This window comes from Medicago truncatula, chromosome 2 (assembly GCF_003473485.1).
Source record: "Medicago truncatula cultivar Jemalong A17 chromosome 2, MtrunA17r5.0-ANR, whole genome shotgun sequence".
In the NCBI taxonomy this organism is placed as follows: Eukaryota; Viridiplantae; Streptophyta; class Magnoliopsida; order Fabales; family Fabaceae; genus Medicago; species Medicago truncatula.
In genome coordinates, this window is record NC_053043.1 from 23,918,294 (window position 1) to 23,936,257 (window position 17,964).

The 17,964-nt window shown below is 36.5% G+C and overlaps 1 pseudogene; it reads right to left on the reverse strand.

Moving 5' to 3' along the window:
- Positions 1-10,558: 10,558 nt before the first annotated feature.
- Positions 10,559-10,640, reverse strand: LOC112416832 (uncharacterized; annotated as a pseudogene).
- Between the last annotated feature and the right edge of the window lie 7,324 nt (positions 10,641-17,964).

Below are 17,964 nucleotides of genomic sequence, written 5' to 3' on the forward strand. Positions count from 1 at the left end.
GTGGCGAGCGATGAATGTCGCTACGGCCAGGTTTCCTAAAATCACAAAAATTCGTCGATCAACATGGTTCTAAGCTTGTTTTTGATTCCAAAGTTCGTCCTAAACATTATCTAAGGTCTAAGAACACTTTCTACATCAATTAAACCAGTTCTCACCGTTTGATCATCAATTCTAAGGTTTTGACCTAGTTTTCGTTTTCTCCAATTAATCCTAATTCTTGCTAATTAATCATCAGAATTACAACAACCAATATTACTGAGTTATTAGTCTCACCCTTACCTTAAGTTTGCAGAAAATCGCAGCCCTCTTGGTCTCTTGCTCCTCTCTAAGCTTTTTCTCCCTTTTTCCAAAAGTTTTCACGTATAATTAGTTTTTCTAAAAATTAGGTCTTCCCTATTTATACCTTTTCTTATTTACTTAACTTATCTCACTTTCTCCCCTAAAACTATCTAAAATATCAAAACAGCCCTCAACTAAATATTTTATATTATTTTTCAAATCTTTATTTTATTTAACAATAAAATAATTCTCATATCCTTATCAAATCTTCCAAAACTCATAACTCATCACGTCATCGATCAAATCATCATAAATCATCAAAACATATCAAAATCATGCATATATTATATAATTTTAATATAATCACCTAAACTCGATTAAATAAACGATTAAACGAAAGTGGGCGTTACACATTTAGTCTGAAAATCTCTTCAGAAGTAGAACTCTTTTTGCTTATGATCTGCATTTTCAGTTAGGAGAAGAAGTTTAAAAAGCCAACACAATTCAACCCCCCCTCTTGTGTTTTTCTCACCTTCAATTGGTATCAGAGTCTTGGTCTGTTATCAAACACTTAACAGTGTAACAGAGAAAGATCTGAGAAAAACATGTCTGGTGCTAGTGTAGAACCTGAATCCAGTATGAGAAGTAGTGCTATTCCATATGACTATGGTAGCAACAAGAAATCTGACTATGGAAAAGTTCCAAAGTTCAATGGAGATCCTGATGAATTTTCCTGGTGGAAAACCAACTTCTACGGTTATGTCATGGGTTTAGATGAAGAGCTATGGGACATACTAGAAGATGGTATTGGTGACTTGGTCGTTGATGAAGAAGGAGCTTCCATTGATAGGAGAAAGCATACTCCTGATCAGAAGAAACTCTACAAGAAGCATCACATAATTAGAGGAGCACTTGTCAAAGCTATACCTAAAGCAGAGTATATGAAGATGAGTGACAAATCTACTACTAGATCAATGTTTGCTTCTCTCTGTGCTAACTATCAAAGAAGTAAGAAAGTCAGAGAAGCAAAGGCTCTTATGCTTGTTCATCAGTATGATCAGCTGTTCAAAATGAAAGATGATGAAAGTATTGAGCAAATGTACTCAAGATTTCAGACTCTAGTTTCTGGACATCAAATACTGAAGAATAGCTATGTAGCTTCTGATCATGTGAGCAAGATACTTAGAAGCTTACCTGCTAGATGGAGACCAAAGGTGACTGCTATTGATTAAGCTAAAGATTTAAACACTTTAAGTGTTGAGGATCTTGTCAGCTCTCTCAAAGTTCATGAGATAAGTCTTAATGAACATGAATCTTCCAAGAAAAGCAAATCCATTGCTCTACCATCAAGAGGAAAGTCATTAAAAGCTTTAAAGGTTGTGGAATTTGAAGAAGAATCACCTGATGGGGATTCTGATGAAGATCCTACTGAGAAGATGGCTATGCTCTCAAGCAAGCTGGAGTATCTAGCGAAGAAGAATAGGAAGTTTCTGATGAAGAAAAATGGCTACAAGAACTTCAAGAAGGAAGATCAGAAGGGATGCTTCAACTGCAAGAAGCCTGGACACTTTATTGCGGATTGCCCTGATCTTCAGAAGGAAAAATCCAAGGACAAGCCAAAGAAATCTAGCTTAAATACAAGAAAATCCAGGAAGCAGATTAAAAAAAGCTTAATGCCAACATGGGAGGATGTAGATAGTGAATCAGACTCTGAAAAGGAGGATTCTGAAGAAGATGCTAAAGTAGCAGTTGGGTTAGTGGCTACAGTGACTTTAGAAGCAGATACTAATTCAGATTCTGAAGATGAAAATGAGGTATATTCTAAATTTCCCAAAGAAGAATTAATTGAGTCTCTTAAAGAACTTCTTCTGATTGTGTTTTCTCCGGATCATCATTATTTTATGGGAGAGTAGGCTTGGTTGTTGTTCGATTTTCAGAAATAGACTGGATAGATCGTTTGAAAGTGGAACAAGGTGTTGATTGATTGTTTCTTTAAGTTTTGTTAGTTTCGATATCCTGAAACATAATGGGCGAAGTTAGTATGAAAATACTGGGAAACAATTTAAAGTCAAAATAAATACCTTTGATACGGAATCTCCAACATGAGAATGAGCACTAAGAGATTTGGTGTTCTTGCGGTTTTGATCATGGTCATTATGCGGATTTTCCTGAGAATGACCAGGAGATTGTTGCTCACTTTCAATTGAAACCTTCTCGCAAGCATGATTTTCTTTCCTTTTCCTTTCGATCTGCACTCTAATATCAGTTGTAGTCTCAGTAGCTTCGGTTGATTCAAGTTGGGTCCCAGATTGTGAAAGAAAGCAAAGGATTCGGGCTAATCATTTTTTCCATTCGAAGGCAAAAAGAAAACCAATGTATGCGAAGATAGTGCAATCTTACATGGTCAGAAGTTTGCTTTGTTTTCTTAAAAAAGAGTTCTAAATTGGCAACATCTTTCTTTTTGCGGTCCTCTCTGATCCTGGTAGAAGACCTAGTTCTTGACGACTCCTCAGCTTTGTTTTTCGTCCTTCGAAATAAAGAAAGTTAGAAAAGACATGTATGAAGAAAAACAAAGTTCATATTGAAAATTCGAAGGAGGAACAACACACCTTTGTTTTTCCGACATTTTTCTTGCAAGGAAGTAAAATCAGAAACCAATTCAGAGAGCAGGTTATCTAGATTCGCTCTTTCGCTCTCATCAAAAAAATATTTTTGTCACCACACAAAAAATGACTGAGTACATTCGTACAAAATTTCAAAGTGGAAAGGTACTAAGTTCGGGAAATCTTAGTTGAACTTTGACAAGATGGTTCGCCATTGAGCTTCAGTTCTCGATTTCCTCATATCTTGTTCAGAATGAGAGAATGCACAAGGACAAACCTGAACCAAACCGAATTTCATAGCTACAAGATTAGGCTGATAACCATAAACCCCGAAGGAATTGGTCGAAGCACTGGGAGTAGTCCTGCTAGAAAGCAACTTCGGAGTCAAGTAAGCTTTCCAGATGGCGTTTGCCTCGTCTTCGAATCTGACATCTTTCGCAGGGAATTCTCTGACGTACCAAGATTGTAACGCCCACTTTGATTTATTTAATTATTTTGTTGAAATTAGAGTCTATTAAGATGATTTAGATGATTTGTATGATTGATGTGAATTATGTGATTTAATGAGGTGTTATGACTTATTTTATTGTTTAATAAAATAAGATTTGAAAATAAAATAAATATTGAGTTGAGGGGTTGTTTTGAGATTTTAGAGAGTTTTGTGGGAAAAAGAGGAATAAGATAAAATAGATGGGAAGAGATATAAATAGGTGAGACCTAGGTTTAGAAAAGTTTTAACATACGATCAATTTTGGAGAAAAGGGAGAAAAGTCAAGAGAAGAGAGAAGAACCAACAAGAGGCTGCGATTTCGATTTTCTAAGGTAAGGGTGAGACCAGCATTCAATTCTATTAAGTCTGTAATTCTGATGATTAAATTTAACAAGTGTAGAATTAGTTTTAGAGAATTGGAGAATTAGGTTAAAGTGAGAAATTGATGATTAATTGATGAAAAGTTGTTAGATTGATGTAGAAATTGTGTACAGACCTTAGATAATCCATAGGATGATTACAGGAATCAGTTTTAAGGTTTAAACCATGTGATTAGGTCAATTTTCGTGAAAACTGCAATTCTGCCCGAGCCAACATTCATCGCTCGCCTCCCGAGTGATGATCCTCGCCCTCGCGAGTGATGATCTTCATCGCTCGCCTCGCGAGCAAGTCCCATTCGCCTCGCGAGTTGCACCTTGCAGCTCGCCATAGCGAGCAGATCACTCGCCATAGCGAGTTTGGCCAGTGAGGAAACATAACTTTGTGATTTAACTCCTTAAGTCGAACTTTAGATGATTTCTGAGTGGCTGAACATGTATAATAATGATTAGGCAAGTTTTTAGATTGAGATTCAACCTGCGAAAGTTTAAAAATGGATTTTTGGGTGAAAAATGTCAAATTCCCGAGAGTACCCAGTTTCTTGTTCGCCAAGGCGAATGCCAATTTCCTGAACTCGCCATAGCGAGTAGAGGCTCTCGCCTCGCGAGCCCTTGTGAGACAAAACACCTTGTTAGGTTAAATGTGACCTTTGTCGCACGAGTTGATGTAAGTTGATCATGGGGTTAAGAAACTAAGTTGCTTATCTTACTGTTGTTGTTTCAGTAAGCCTGAATTATATGATTTGATGTTGTTAATAATATGATATAAATGTATATGCATTACATGAATTATATATGATGTTTGAGATATTGTTGATTTTGCTTTGATATTGTTATATCATGAACTGTTTTATGTACTGCCTATGTTGTTGTTTGTTTATTAACTAAGCTACATGAGTCGGTCTAAGATGAAAGAGGTCGTTCCAAATTATTGGATTTATATAAGAGGTCGATGTTTCTGAGATGTTAAATTGTTGAGTCCATGCATACTCATTCATTGTTGGGGGCTTGATGCCCTGGAGCCTTTGCTCAACACGTTGGGGGCTTGATGCCCTGGAGCTTTAGCTCAATTAAGTTGAGGGCTTGATGCCCTGGAAGTATATTAATACTTAATACGTTGAGGGCTTGATGCCCTGGATTGCTACCACATGCATGATTAAGAGGTCTAAGTTGCATAGTCAAGTTGAAGTCGCATTGTCGAGTCAAGTTGTTAAGTTGTCAAGTTAATTAAGTTGTGTTTTATACATGAGCTGTTAATGAAGTGTTATATGATTATATTATTACTATGATGAAATTATGACGTTGTTATGTTGTTAAATATAATTGTTGAATTATATGCTTAATATTATTGTTTTGTGAAATCTCACCCCTTCTGCTTGGAAATGTTGCTCTTCGTATGAGTAACTTGCAGGTGATCGAGAATAAGTAGCTGTTGATTGCTGTCGTGAGTGGCTATCTCTCACTGTGTCTTTAGGTGCTCTAATACGTAACAGGATGGGAACTTTTGTGGCTATTTTCTATTCCTTACGTATTGCTTATGATTTTACATGACTATGATTTAGTTTGGAATTTTTATGAGATGTTTGATGAGGCCTTCGTGCCAAGACTAATTATGTTGTTGAATTAAATCCGCTGCGAAGTTTGAATATTTATGTTGACTGAATTATGAAGGATAAATTGTTATTTATTCCATTTATGATTTTTAAGAAGGGTAGCATTCCGTTTATGTGTTGAACACTCTGATAATTGTTATGAAATTTTTATGTTGGGAAAACGGGGTGTTACAAAGATGGCCCATCTGTTCTTGTCGTAAAAGGAGCAAAAGAAGGCATAAAAACATTGCAATCTAGAAAAAAATTGAAGGCCTCAGAAAACAAATCTTGGCAAGGTCTATCCTTTTTGTATTGGAGCATAGCAAGCCCGCTCCTTTGAAAGGTCCATCTTCACATGCCTCATCAGAATCTTTTGGAAGGAAGGCGCCTCATTCATGTCCAAAAGTGGCAAAAAACCACATTTGAAATATCCAAACCGGACCAGGGATCATCAGTCTATCGACTTGCTCCCGCATATCGGTTACCCCTTGGGTGAGACTTTCATACAAACAGCCTAGGAGAAGCTTGCTTAGGCAGATTTGCTTTCCCTCGTGCAGTTGATAAGCTAAAGTTCTATAATGTTTCACCACTTGAATAGATCTTGTGCAGAAGACATACATGGACAACCATAAAGTTAAAAAGGCTATATGTTCTTCATCAGAAACATCCTCGATTTTAGTGTTATGATGTTTTGTGATATAGTTGTCAAAGGAAGACCTTTTGAAGTCGAAAGTTATGTTTGACTCGCAAATATCTGGATCGATGATATCACCGGTTGGCTTAAGACCAGCTATAGCTGCCACATCTAATAATGTAGGAGTAAACATCCCACATTTTAAGCAGAGACTATTGGTCGAGATGTCCCAAAAGTGTAGAGCAGCTAACAATGTATCTGGGTAGCACTTTGGACCCTGTCTTGACAGCTGGATAAGATTGAAAATTCCAAGTTCTTTCCAGAAACTCTCATTATTTTTCTCAAACTTGTTAAGCCAGATGAGATAAGGCTCATTGATCTCGAATCTGGGAGCCGCCTGGAAAACCTTAGTACCTAAGAACTTGAGGTCATAAGGAATGTCAGGGTTTTGAGTGATGATCAAAGGGGAATGTTTCTTATAGCAGGGGAAGATTGGTTGAACCTCCTCACTCTCGGTCTTTTCAATTGGGCCTAGGTAGGCGTGCTTTGAATCAGGGTGAGGTATCAATACCTGGGATTTCCATATTTGAATGTTTTCTTTAGTCAAAATTGGTTCTTTTGAAAACAGTACATTTCCAGATTGCGCTCGCTGTAACACCCCGTTTTCCCAACATAAAAATTTCTTTTAAATAATCAGAGTAATCAACAAACGGAATGTTACACTGCTTTTCAAAAATCCATAAATAGAATAAAATACTATTTATTAATTAATAGTCCTCGGTAAAACATAATAATTCATCGCAGCGGAATATTTTCAACATTAAAACAACTTCCAATAAATTCTGGCACATGGCCTAAACATAAAATATCTTTAAGGATTTAATCAAACACCAACATGTTCATAATGATACATAAGGAATGATGAATATGACGACAAATTATCCTCATCCCGTTACGTATCAGAGCTCCTAAGACACATGTGAGGTAAATCCACTCACAACAGCAAATAACAGCAACTATCAGCTACTATTCCGGATCACCTGCAAGTTACCCATAGGAAGGGCAACATTTCCAAGCAAAAGGGGTGAGATTCACAAACAATAATAATAGATATATATAAATCAACTATATTTAACAACTTAATTCAATAACATAATTAGCAACATATATCCAATAATGATGCTCATACTTCTTCAATTTTAATAACACTTACTAATCCAATCAGCAACAACGACACAACGATATTCAACAACAACTACGACAACTCACTCAACAACAACTCACTCAACGACAACTACAACATCTTACTCAACAACAACTACAGCAACTCATTCGACAACAACTCACTCAACGGCAACTCGCTCAAAAGCAACTCACTCAACAACAACCCACTCAACAACATCTACAACATCTTACTCAATAACACCTACAACAACAAGATTCAAACCAACAACTACAGTATGCATAAGGTGCAACTTTCAACGTGTTGAATGACTAAGCATTCCAGGGCATGAGCCCTCAACAGTTGGATGACAAGGCATCCCAGGACAGCAACTCTCCTTTGTGTATATCAACATGCAACTCTCCTACAACAACGACAACATGGACAACAACTCCTACTACACAACAGTGCATATCTATTCATGACTCACACCTCAACATTGTCAATTTGTGACACAACAACCTTTGTGTAACACCCTGTTTTCCCAATATGAAAATTTCTTAAACATTTATCAGAGTAAACAACATAAACAAACAAGATATCACATTTAACATAATCCAATAATAGTTAAATAACAATTTAACCAAATAACTTAAACGTTGCAGCGGAAAATTCTTTCATAAACCATAAATCGTTTTTGGCACGTAGGCCCCATTAAAATGTTTCAACAGTTAATCAATCATCAAAAATAACATAATTGTCATAAATGTTCACGTAAGAGAATGAAGCATGCATATCAAACACCTCATCCCGTTACGTATCAGAGCGACCTAGACGACACAGTGAGCCAAGGCCACTCACAAACAGCAACTGCACACTAAGCACGATCACCTGCAAGTTACTCATACGAAGAGCAACATTTTCAAGCAGAAGGGGTGAGATTTCATAATACAATAACATCAATCATTATAATTCAAAAATCATAACTAACATTATAATCAGTTGATGAGTCATTTATTACCTATTTCTAGATATTATTTAGTTTAGTTTTAATTAGATTTTAGTTTATTTTATATTAATATTATTTCCTTTTTAAGATAGTTTACTACAAATTGCATTTTATTATATTTCAGGAATGAATATTGGATGGATTGAGTCTTGGAGCAAAAGAAAGGGACTTGGAGCTGATTCGGTGCGAAAATACAAAGATTGGAAGACAAAATATGTCTCCCCTAAAGTCAGAAGCTTGGCACGGCCCGTGCTAGCATTGGCACGGCCCGTGCTAGCATTGGCACGGTCGTGCCACCCTCCAGAGTGTCTTTTGCTGCTTTTGCTTAGATTTTAAGCTACTCTATTTTTAGCCCGAATGTAATTGCTTAGATTTTAAGTCAAATGTATGCTATAAATAGAGTAGCCATCCATCACAAATATTCATCTTTTCTTGGAATACAATATGTGACAATTGTATTTCTAATAAAAGTTCATTTACTTTCTTGTTATTTACTTTTATGCTTTCTCTCTTCTTCTCCTTGTCTACGATGAACATTAGTGAGTAGACTTCTCTTGTCTTGGGATTGTTGGATAAGTCTAATGACATAATCCTAATCAAACCAAGCTTTAAACCTTAATCTTATGTAACCCTAATCTCTAATCTAAATTCACCGCTTTAACATGGATTAACCATTATCAAACTGTGGAAACGAAAGTGGAGGGTTTGATAATTGTTCGTCCATCATCTCAAATATCAATTCATAAAACGAAAGTGGAGTTTTGATATTCGAACAAGTGAATTTAGACAAAGATTGTAAAGGCAGCGAAATAGTCTTTACAATCTTTGAGACATATAGTTTCGAACTTCAAGGATTCTAAATTATGATCAAGTCAGCGAAATAGGCTTGGTTGCAACTTAGGACCAAAATCTAATAGTAATCAAGTCAGCGAAATAGGCTTGGTTGCTAAAGGAACAAAAGAGAAACTGTCTTTAGAAGTTAGGTCTAACATAAAGTTATAAGTTTAATAGTTTGGTTTGTGAAGAACTTGTCAATTAGATGAACCAATAATCTCAAGGATTTTATCTTTTCTTTTATTTTTTTGTAATTAAAAATCCAAACTTTTATCTAAAATTCTTTCATCTAATCATCATTAAAAGTTAATTGAATTCATAACTCCCTGTCGGAACGATACTCTTATTTTACTACTTCGATAAGACCGTGCACTGATGAGTCATTTATATACTATTTTAATATGCTTTTTAGTTTAGTTTTATTTAGATTTTATATGATTTTATATTAGTATTATTTCCTTTTTAGGACAGTTTACTACAAATTGCATTTTATTATATTTCAGGAACGAATATTGGATGGATTGAGTCTTGGAGCAAAAGAAAGGGGTTTGGAGCTGATTCGGTACAAAAATATGAAGATTCGGAGACAAAAATATGTCTCCCTCAAGTCAGAATGTTGGCACGGCCCGTGCTAGGCTTGGCACGGCCGTGCCACCCTCAAGAACACCTTTTGCTGCTTTTGCTTGGATTCTGAGCTATTCTATTTTGGCGCGCAATCTCTCGAGGAATATTCTTGGATTATACTTGCTTAGATTTTAAGTCGAATGTGTGCTATAAATAGAGTAGCTAGCCATCACAAATATTCATCTTTTCTTGGAATGCAATATGTGACAATTGTTTTCTAATAAAAGTTCATTTACTTTATTGTTATTTACTTTTATGCTTTCTCTCTTCTTCTCCTTGTCTACGATGAACGTCAGTGAGTAGACTTCTCTTGTCTTGGGATTGTTGGATAAGTCTAATGACATAATCCTAATCAAACCAAGCTTTAAACCTTAATCTTATGTAACCCTAATTCCTTATCTAAATTCACCGCTTTAACATGGATCAACCATTATCAAACTGTGGAAACGAAAGTGGAGGGTTTGATAATTGTTTATCCATCATCTCAAATATCAATTCATAAAACGAAAGTGGAGCTTTGATATTCGAACAAGTGAATTTAGACAAAGATTGTAAAGGCAGCGAAATAGTCTTTACAATCTTTGAGACATATAGTTTCGATCTTCAAGGGAACTAATAATGATCAAGTCAGCGAAATAGGTTTGGTTGTTAGAGGAACCAAAATCTAATAGTAATCAAGTCGGCGAAATAGGCTTGGTTGCTAGAGGAACAAAAGAGAAACTGTCTTGAGAAATTAGGTCTAACATAAAGTTATAAGTTTAATAGTTTGGTTTGAGAAGGACTTGTCGTTAGGATGAACCAATAATCCCAAGGCTTTTATCTTTTATTATTATTTTCCTTTAAATATATAAAAATACAACTTTCTACTTTAATTCTAATCATTGTTAAAAGATAATTGAATTCATAACTCCCTGTCGGAACGATACTCTTATTTTACTACTTCGATAGGACCATACACTCAAAAAGATGGTGAATCTCTTTACGATGCGTGGGAGCGTTTCAAAGAAATGCTTAGGCTTTGCCCCCATCATGGTTTAGAGAAGTGGCTTATTATCCACACCTTTTATAATGGTCTTTCGTATACCACAAAAATCTATGTTGATGCAGCTGCAGGTGGAGCTTTGATGAATAAAACTTACACAACAGCATATGATTTGATCGAGGGCATGGCACAAAACCACTATCAGTGGACAAGTGAGAGAGTCATCACTGCTTCTTCACCCTCTAAAAAAGAGGCAGGTATGTACAAAATTTCCTCCCTTGATCATCTAACTGCTAAGGTTGACACACTGACACAAAAATTTGATACAATGAATACTAGTGTTGTCACACCTGCTCCTGTATCACCTCCTTGTGAAGTTTGTGGTGTATTTGGCCATATTGGCATTGATTGCCAACTAGGTAGTGTTGTTAGAAGTCCTGAGCAAGTAAACTATGCTCAATATAATCGAGGGTTTGGAAACAACCACTTTTTTTATCAAACCCCTCAAAATCTTTTTGGACAACAAGCAACACCACCCAGTTATGCAAACAACCAAAGAGTCCCTCAAAAATCCAGCTTGGAACTTTTAATGGAAAATTATGTTATAAATCAATCCAAGCAACTCCAAGAGCTTAAAAACCAAACAGGATTTTTGAATGACTCTCTTGCCAAAATCACATCCAAGTGGCCCAACACGTGACTACTTCCTCTCAAACCACCGGGATCTTTCCAGGTCAAACTGAAACCAACCCCAAAGGCCATATAAGTTCTATTATTCTTAGGGATGGTAACCAATTAGAGGACCCCGTTGTGACAATTAAGAACAATGAGGGAGAGATAGGAAGTGATGAGCCTCAAAGTGAGAAAACTATAGGAGAAAATGAAAAGCCATTTGTTTCACCACCTCATGAGCCTAAAAATCCATTAACACAAGGTTTTGTCAAATCCAAGTTAGATGACCAATTTAGAATTTTTATTGAAATACTTCCAAACAAATTGTCATCTAAACTTAAGAATCCAAAAAAATTTCCCATACCTTGTGTCATAGGATCCGAAAGCATTGAGAAAGCCATGTGTGATTTGGGAGAGAATGCCAGGTTAACGCCGCTATCCCTTTGGGAAAGATTGGGTATAGGGTAGAGAAACCTCTTGAACGTCAAGCTAATGACTATAAAGAAGCGCTTCGTGGGAGGCAACCCACGCATTTAACTGCTTTTGTTTTGTTTTGTTTTGTTTTTATTTGTTTTGTAGGAAATTGTCCGAGTATGATTCGAGAAAAAGGAAAATTTTTGAAGTCAATTTATCCAGAACCTTGGCACAGCCCGTGCTCACACTGGCACGGCCGTGCCAGACCTTCCCCTCCAAAAACCATTCCATTATCCATGAAGTTGGCACGGCCCGTGCTAAGATTGGCACGGCCGTGCCCGACCCCAGGTTTGGTTTTACCTCCCCTTTCATCTTCTTCATCCCCCATTCTCAACCACAAACATCTCTCATCCTTCCATTTTTCTAAAACCTCCATAACCACAAAACCTCAAAAACTCCTTATCTCCCTCCTAACTTCACCAATTCACACCGTTTCTTTACCCCATCAATCACAAACACCATCCCAATCATAACCCACCATTCCAAAACAACTTTCCTCCATCCCTACCAAAAATCATCAAATTCGTAGCCCCCATTCACCTACCTAAAAACCCACAAATTCTTCACCAATTCACCCAACCAACCTTTTCCACCAAAAACATTTCCCAAAACCCAACCTTCACCAAAACACAAAAGGTCAACCAAGGTTAAGGATTAATGGCATCTAGGAAAGGTGGAGCAAGCTCTTCCGGAGGACCACAATCAAAGAAGAAAACGCAAGCCAGGAATCATGGCATAGTCGTCAAGGACACCAAGCAAAGGGACAGGTATAAAATTCTTCTCTCTAAACCTTTGCATCCTTGTCGATATCCAGATCCTTATACTTTGAGTGTGCTAGGACTAAGGGATAACGTGTTTAGCTTACTAGGAAATTTAGGATGGGTTGATATGCTTAGACCTATGCAAGGTTTCAAAAATTTCACTTATGAATTCTTAAGTTCTATCGAATTTATGAAGGATAAAGTGAATTTTGACAACCCCGACCATAGAGTCTCTTTCCGACTTTTGAATATGGATTATGAGATGTCTCTTGAAAATTTCTGTTTAGAGATGGACTTCGCAAATGCGGGGTTCATCCATGACTCTTGGAATCCAAATTTAAAGTCGGAAAACTATGACCCCGCTCTCTTTTGGAAACGCATTACCGGGTTAAGGCATTATAATCCTCGCAAAAATAAGGCTAGTAACATTCACAACCCAGTACTTAGATACCTCCAGAGAGTCATGGCTTGTACCATTTGGGGTAGAAAAGAGGTAGGAACAACTAGGACGGATGAACTTTTTATGCTTTGGGCAATGCTTAGTAACAATCCCGTTAATACTTGTTTCTACCTACTTGATTACCTTTCCTCCATAGGAGCTAGACCTGATAATAGAGCTGAGATAGTAGTCGGTAGTATCATTACCTTCATCGCTAGGAAGTTTGGAGTGGGTGAGGAAGATGGGATAAATCCAATTGAGGGCAACAATAGGCTTAATATTGAAACCCTTGTTGCTATGAACTTCATTAAGATTCACCCACCCATGACTTATGCACTTCAACTTCGCATACCTCTTTTATTTCTACTTCCTAACCCATCTCGGACTAACCCCGAGGTGGAGGAAAATTTGTTGTATGTTGGTGATGGATTACAGGTACATGAAGAGCATAATCAAGGTGACGAAGAAGGTGCACACATGCACCATGAAGAGGAGCCCCATGACCATAACGACAACAATGAAAGATGGGCATGGATGCAAACGGAGGTACAAAGGATAAGCACCGAGCAACAAAGGCAAGGTGTTGAATTATCCGGGCTAAGAAATAATGTCCTACGGGGCAACCGCATATCCGAAGAAAATAACCAAATGCTTCAGAACATGATGCAACACTTCAACCTCCAAGGCCCTCCCTATGGACCTCAATAAAAATGTGAGCTTTCCTCTTCCTCTTTTTCACCTTATCTCTTCAATCTCTATCTCACTCTTCTTCCTCTCCTCCTCTTTTATTTTTCTTTTATCTTGAATCATTGAGGACAATGCTTCTCCTAAGTGTGGGGGGAGCCTAATAAAGTGTCTTTAGTCGTAGTGTTTCCAAACTCCCTTGAACTTTATTCTTTTGTTTTGTTTTATTGTAAAAGGCATGGTTAAGTAGCTAATTTTTATTGAAAATATCATGACACAAAATTTTCACTGTCTCCTCTTATTTTGTTGATTCTTGTACATGAAAGCAAACTCTTGTGTTTTAAGTCTTCTTGATATACCCACATCTTGTTTTAAAGTGAATAAAACTCTCCAATGAGAAAAACACAAAGTTGCTTCCCTTGAGTAAATGTATGAATAGGTATTTTAAGGAAACACGTTTTAATCTTAGTGGTGCATTAACCTTTAAAGATTCTCAAAGTGCCAGTAGTATAAGTTAGTATAAGGGAGTGCATAAAAAGCCAAAAAGCCAAAAAAATTCCAAGATCTCATCATTGAATCTAGATTGGGGAAGGAGGTAGGCCCTCCGACTTCCTACGTGAAGATGATTGTTATCTTAAGGAAAAACTTTAAAAAGCATCATTGAATCTAGATTGGGGAAGGAGGTAGGCCCTCCGACTTCCTACGTGAAGATGATGTTTTAAGGGATACCATTGAATCTAGATTGGGGAAGGGGGTAGGCCCTCCGACCTCCTACGTGAAGATGTTGTTCCTTAAATAAAGAACTTAAATGTGCAAATGGCAAATAACAAAGATTCTCAAATACTCCCATCTCTCTTATATGAATTATAGAAGGAATCTTTCTTGGTTGGTTTAGTGCTAGGATTAGACCATGTTTCCTCATAATGCCTATCTTATACAGGAGCAAGAAAAGGGTTGGACTTCACACACACACTCACTTGAAACTTGATCGTTGGGTTGAATAAAAATTACAAGAAATGCTTGAGTTTGTGATTAGTGTACATTTGAGATTTAAGCCCTTGAGGAGACATGTGTTTTAATTGAATTGTCATTTGATATAACTGTTGGTGCTACTATGTTTATGCCTTTTGCTTGAGGACAAGCAAAGATTCAAGTGTGGGGGAGTTTGATGAGTCATTTATATACTATTTTAATATGCTTTTTAGTTTAGTTTTATTTAGATTTTATATGATTTTATATTAGTATTATTTCCTTTTTAGGACAGTTTACTACAAATTGCATTTTATTATATTTCAGGAACGAATATTGGATGGATTGAGTCTTGGAGCAAAAGAAAGGGGTTTGGAGCTGATTCGGTACAAAAATATGAAGATTCGGAATGTTGGCACGGCCCGTGCTAGGCTTGGCATGGCCGTGCCACCCTCCAGAACACCTTTTGCTGCTTTTGCTTGGATTCTGAGCTATTCTATTTTGGCGCGCAATCTCTCGAGGAATATTCTTGCAATATACTTGCTTAGATTTTAAGTCGAATGTGTGCTATAAATAGAGTAGCTAGCCATCACAAATATTCATCTTTCTTGGAATGCAATATGTGACAATTGTTTTCTAATAAAAGTTCATTTACTTTATTGTTATTTACTTTTATGCTTTCTCTCTTCTTCTCCTTGTCTACGATGAACGTCAGTGAGTAGACTTCTCTTGTCTTGGGATTGTTGGATAAGTCTAATGACATAATCCTAATCAAACCAAGCTTTAACCTTAATCTTATGTAACCCTAATTCCTTATCTAAATTCACCGCTTTAACATGGATCAACCATTATCAAACTGTGGAAACGAAAGTGGAGGGTTTGATAATTGTTTATCCATCATCTCAAATATCAATTCATAAAACGAAAGTGGAGCTTTGATATTCGAACAAGTGAATTTAGACAAAGATTGTAAAGGCAGCGAAATAGTCTTTACAATCTTTGAGACATATAGTTTCGATCTTCAAGGGAACTAATAATGATCAAGTCAGCGAAATAGGCTTGGTTGTTAGAGGAACCAAAATCTAATAGTAATCAAGTCAGCGAAATAGGCTTGGTTGCTAGAGGAACAAAAGAGAAACTGTCTTGAGAAATTAGGTCTAACATAAAGTTATAAGTTTAATAGTTTGGTTTGAGAAGGACTTGTCGTTAGGATGAACCAATAATCCCAAGGCTTTTATCTTTTATTATTATTTTCCTTTAAATATATAAAAATACAACTTTCTACTTTAATTCTAATCATTGTTAAAAGATAATTGAATTCATAACTCCCTGTCGGAACGATACTCTTATTTTACTACTTCGATAGGACCGTGCACTTGCGGTTTTATCCCATCATGCACTTGCGGTTTTATCTCCCCGGCAGCGGCGCTAAAAACTTGATGAGATAAAACCGCAAGTGCACGGTCTTATCGAAGTAGTATAAAAGAGTATCGTTCCGACAGGGAGTTATGAATTCAATCAACTTTAGATAATGATTAGACTAAAGGTTTATAAGATAGAAAAGTTTGGGTTTTTTTTAATTGAAAGTAAATAATAAAAGAAAAGATAAAAGCCTTGGGATCGTTGGTTTCATCTAAATAACAAGTCCTTCTCAAACCAAAATTATAAGCTTATAATGTTATGTTAAACCTAATTTCTCAAGACAATTTCTCTTATGTTCCTCTAGCAACCAAGCCTATTTTGCTGACTTGATTACTATTAGATTTTGGTTCCTCTAACAACCAAGCCTATTTCGCTGACTTGATTGTTATTAGTTCCCTTGAAGATCGAAACTATATGTCTCAAAGATTGCAAAGCCTATTTCGCTGACTTTACAATCCTTGTCTAAATTCACTTGTTAGAATATCAAAGCTCCACTTTCGTTTTATGAATTGATATTTGGAATAATGGATAAACAATTATCAAACCCTCCACTTTCGTTTCCACAGTTTGATAATGGTTGATCCATGTTAAAGCGGTGAATTTAGATAAGGAATTAGGGTTACATAAGATTAAGGTTTAAAGCTTGGTTTGATTAGGATTATGTCATTAGACTTATCCAACAATCCCAAGACAAGAGAAGTCTACTCACTGACGTTCATTGTAGACAAGGAGAAGAAGAGAGAAAACATAAAAGTAAATAACAAAGAAAGTAAAATGAACTTTTATTAGAAAGACAATTGTCACATATTGTATTCCAAGAAAAGATGAATATTTGTGATGGATGGCTACTCTATTTATAGCATTTGATCGACTTAAAATCTAAGCTATTACATTTGGGCTAAAAATAGAGTAGCTTAAAATCTAAGCAAAAGCAGCAAAAGGCACTCTGGAGGGTGGCACGGCCGTGCCAAGGCTAGCACGGGCCGTGCCAAGCTTCTGACTTGTGGGAGACATATTTTGTCTCTCAATCTTCATATTTTTGCGTCCAATCGGCTCCAAGTCCCTTTCTTTTGCTCCAAGACTCAATCCATCCAATATTCTTTCCTGAAATATAATAAAATGCAATTTAAAGTAAACTATCCTAAAAAGGAAATAATACTAATATAAAATCATATAAAATCTAAATAAAACTAAACTAAAAAGCATATTAAAATAGTCTATAAATGACTCATCAAACTCCCCCACACTTGAATCTTTGCTTGTCCTCAAGCAAAAGGCATAAACATAGTAGCACAAACAGTTATATCAAATGACAATTCAATTAAAGCACATGTCTCCTCAAGGGCTTAAATCCCAAATGTACACTAATCACAAACTCAAGCATTTCTTGTAATTTTTATTCAACCCAACGATCAAGTTTCAAGTGAGTGTGTGTGTGAAGTCCAACCCTTTTCTTGTTCCTGTATAAGATAGACATTATGAGGAAACATGGTCTAATCCTAGCACTAAACCAACCAAGAAAGATTCCTTCTATAATTCATATAAGAGAGATGGGAGTATTTGAGAATCTTTGTTCTTTGCCATTTGCACATTTAAGTTCTTTATTTAAGGAACAACATCTTCACGTAGGAGGTCGGAGGGCCTACCCCCTTCCCCAATCTAGATTCAATGGTATCCCTTAAAACATCATCTTCACGTAGGAAGTCGGAGGGCCTACCCCCTTCCCCAATCTAGATTCAATGATGCTTTTTAAAGTTTTTCCTTAAGATAACAATCATCTTCACGTAGGAAGTCGGAGGGCCTACCTCCTTCCCCAATCTAGATTCAATGATGAGATCTTGGAATTTATTTGGCTTTTTGGCTTTTTATGAACTCCCTTATACTAACTTATACTACTGGCACTTTGAGAATCTTTAAAGGTTAATGCACCACTAAGATTAAAACGTGTTTCCTTAAA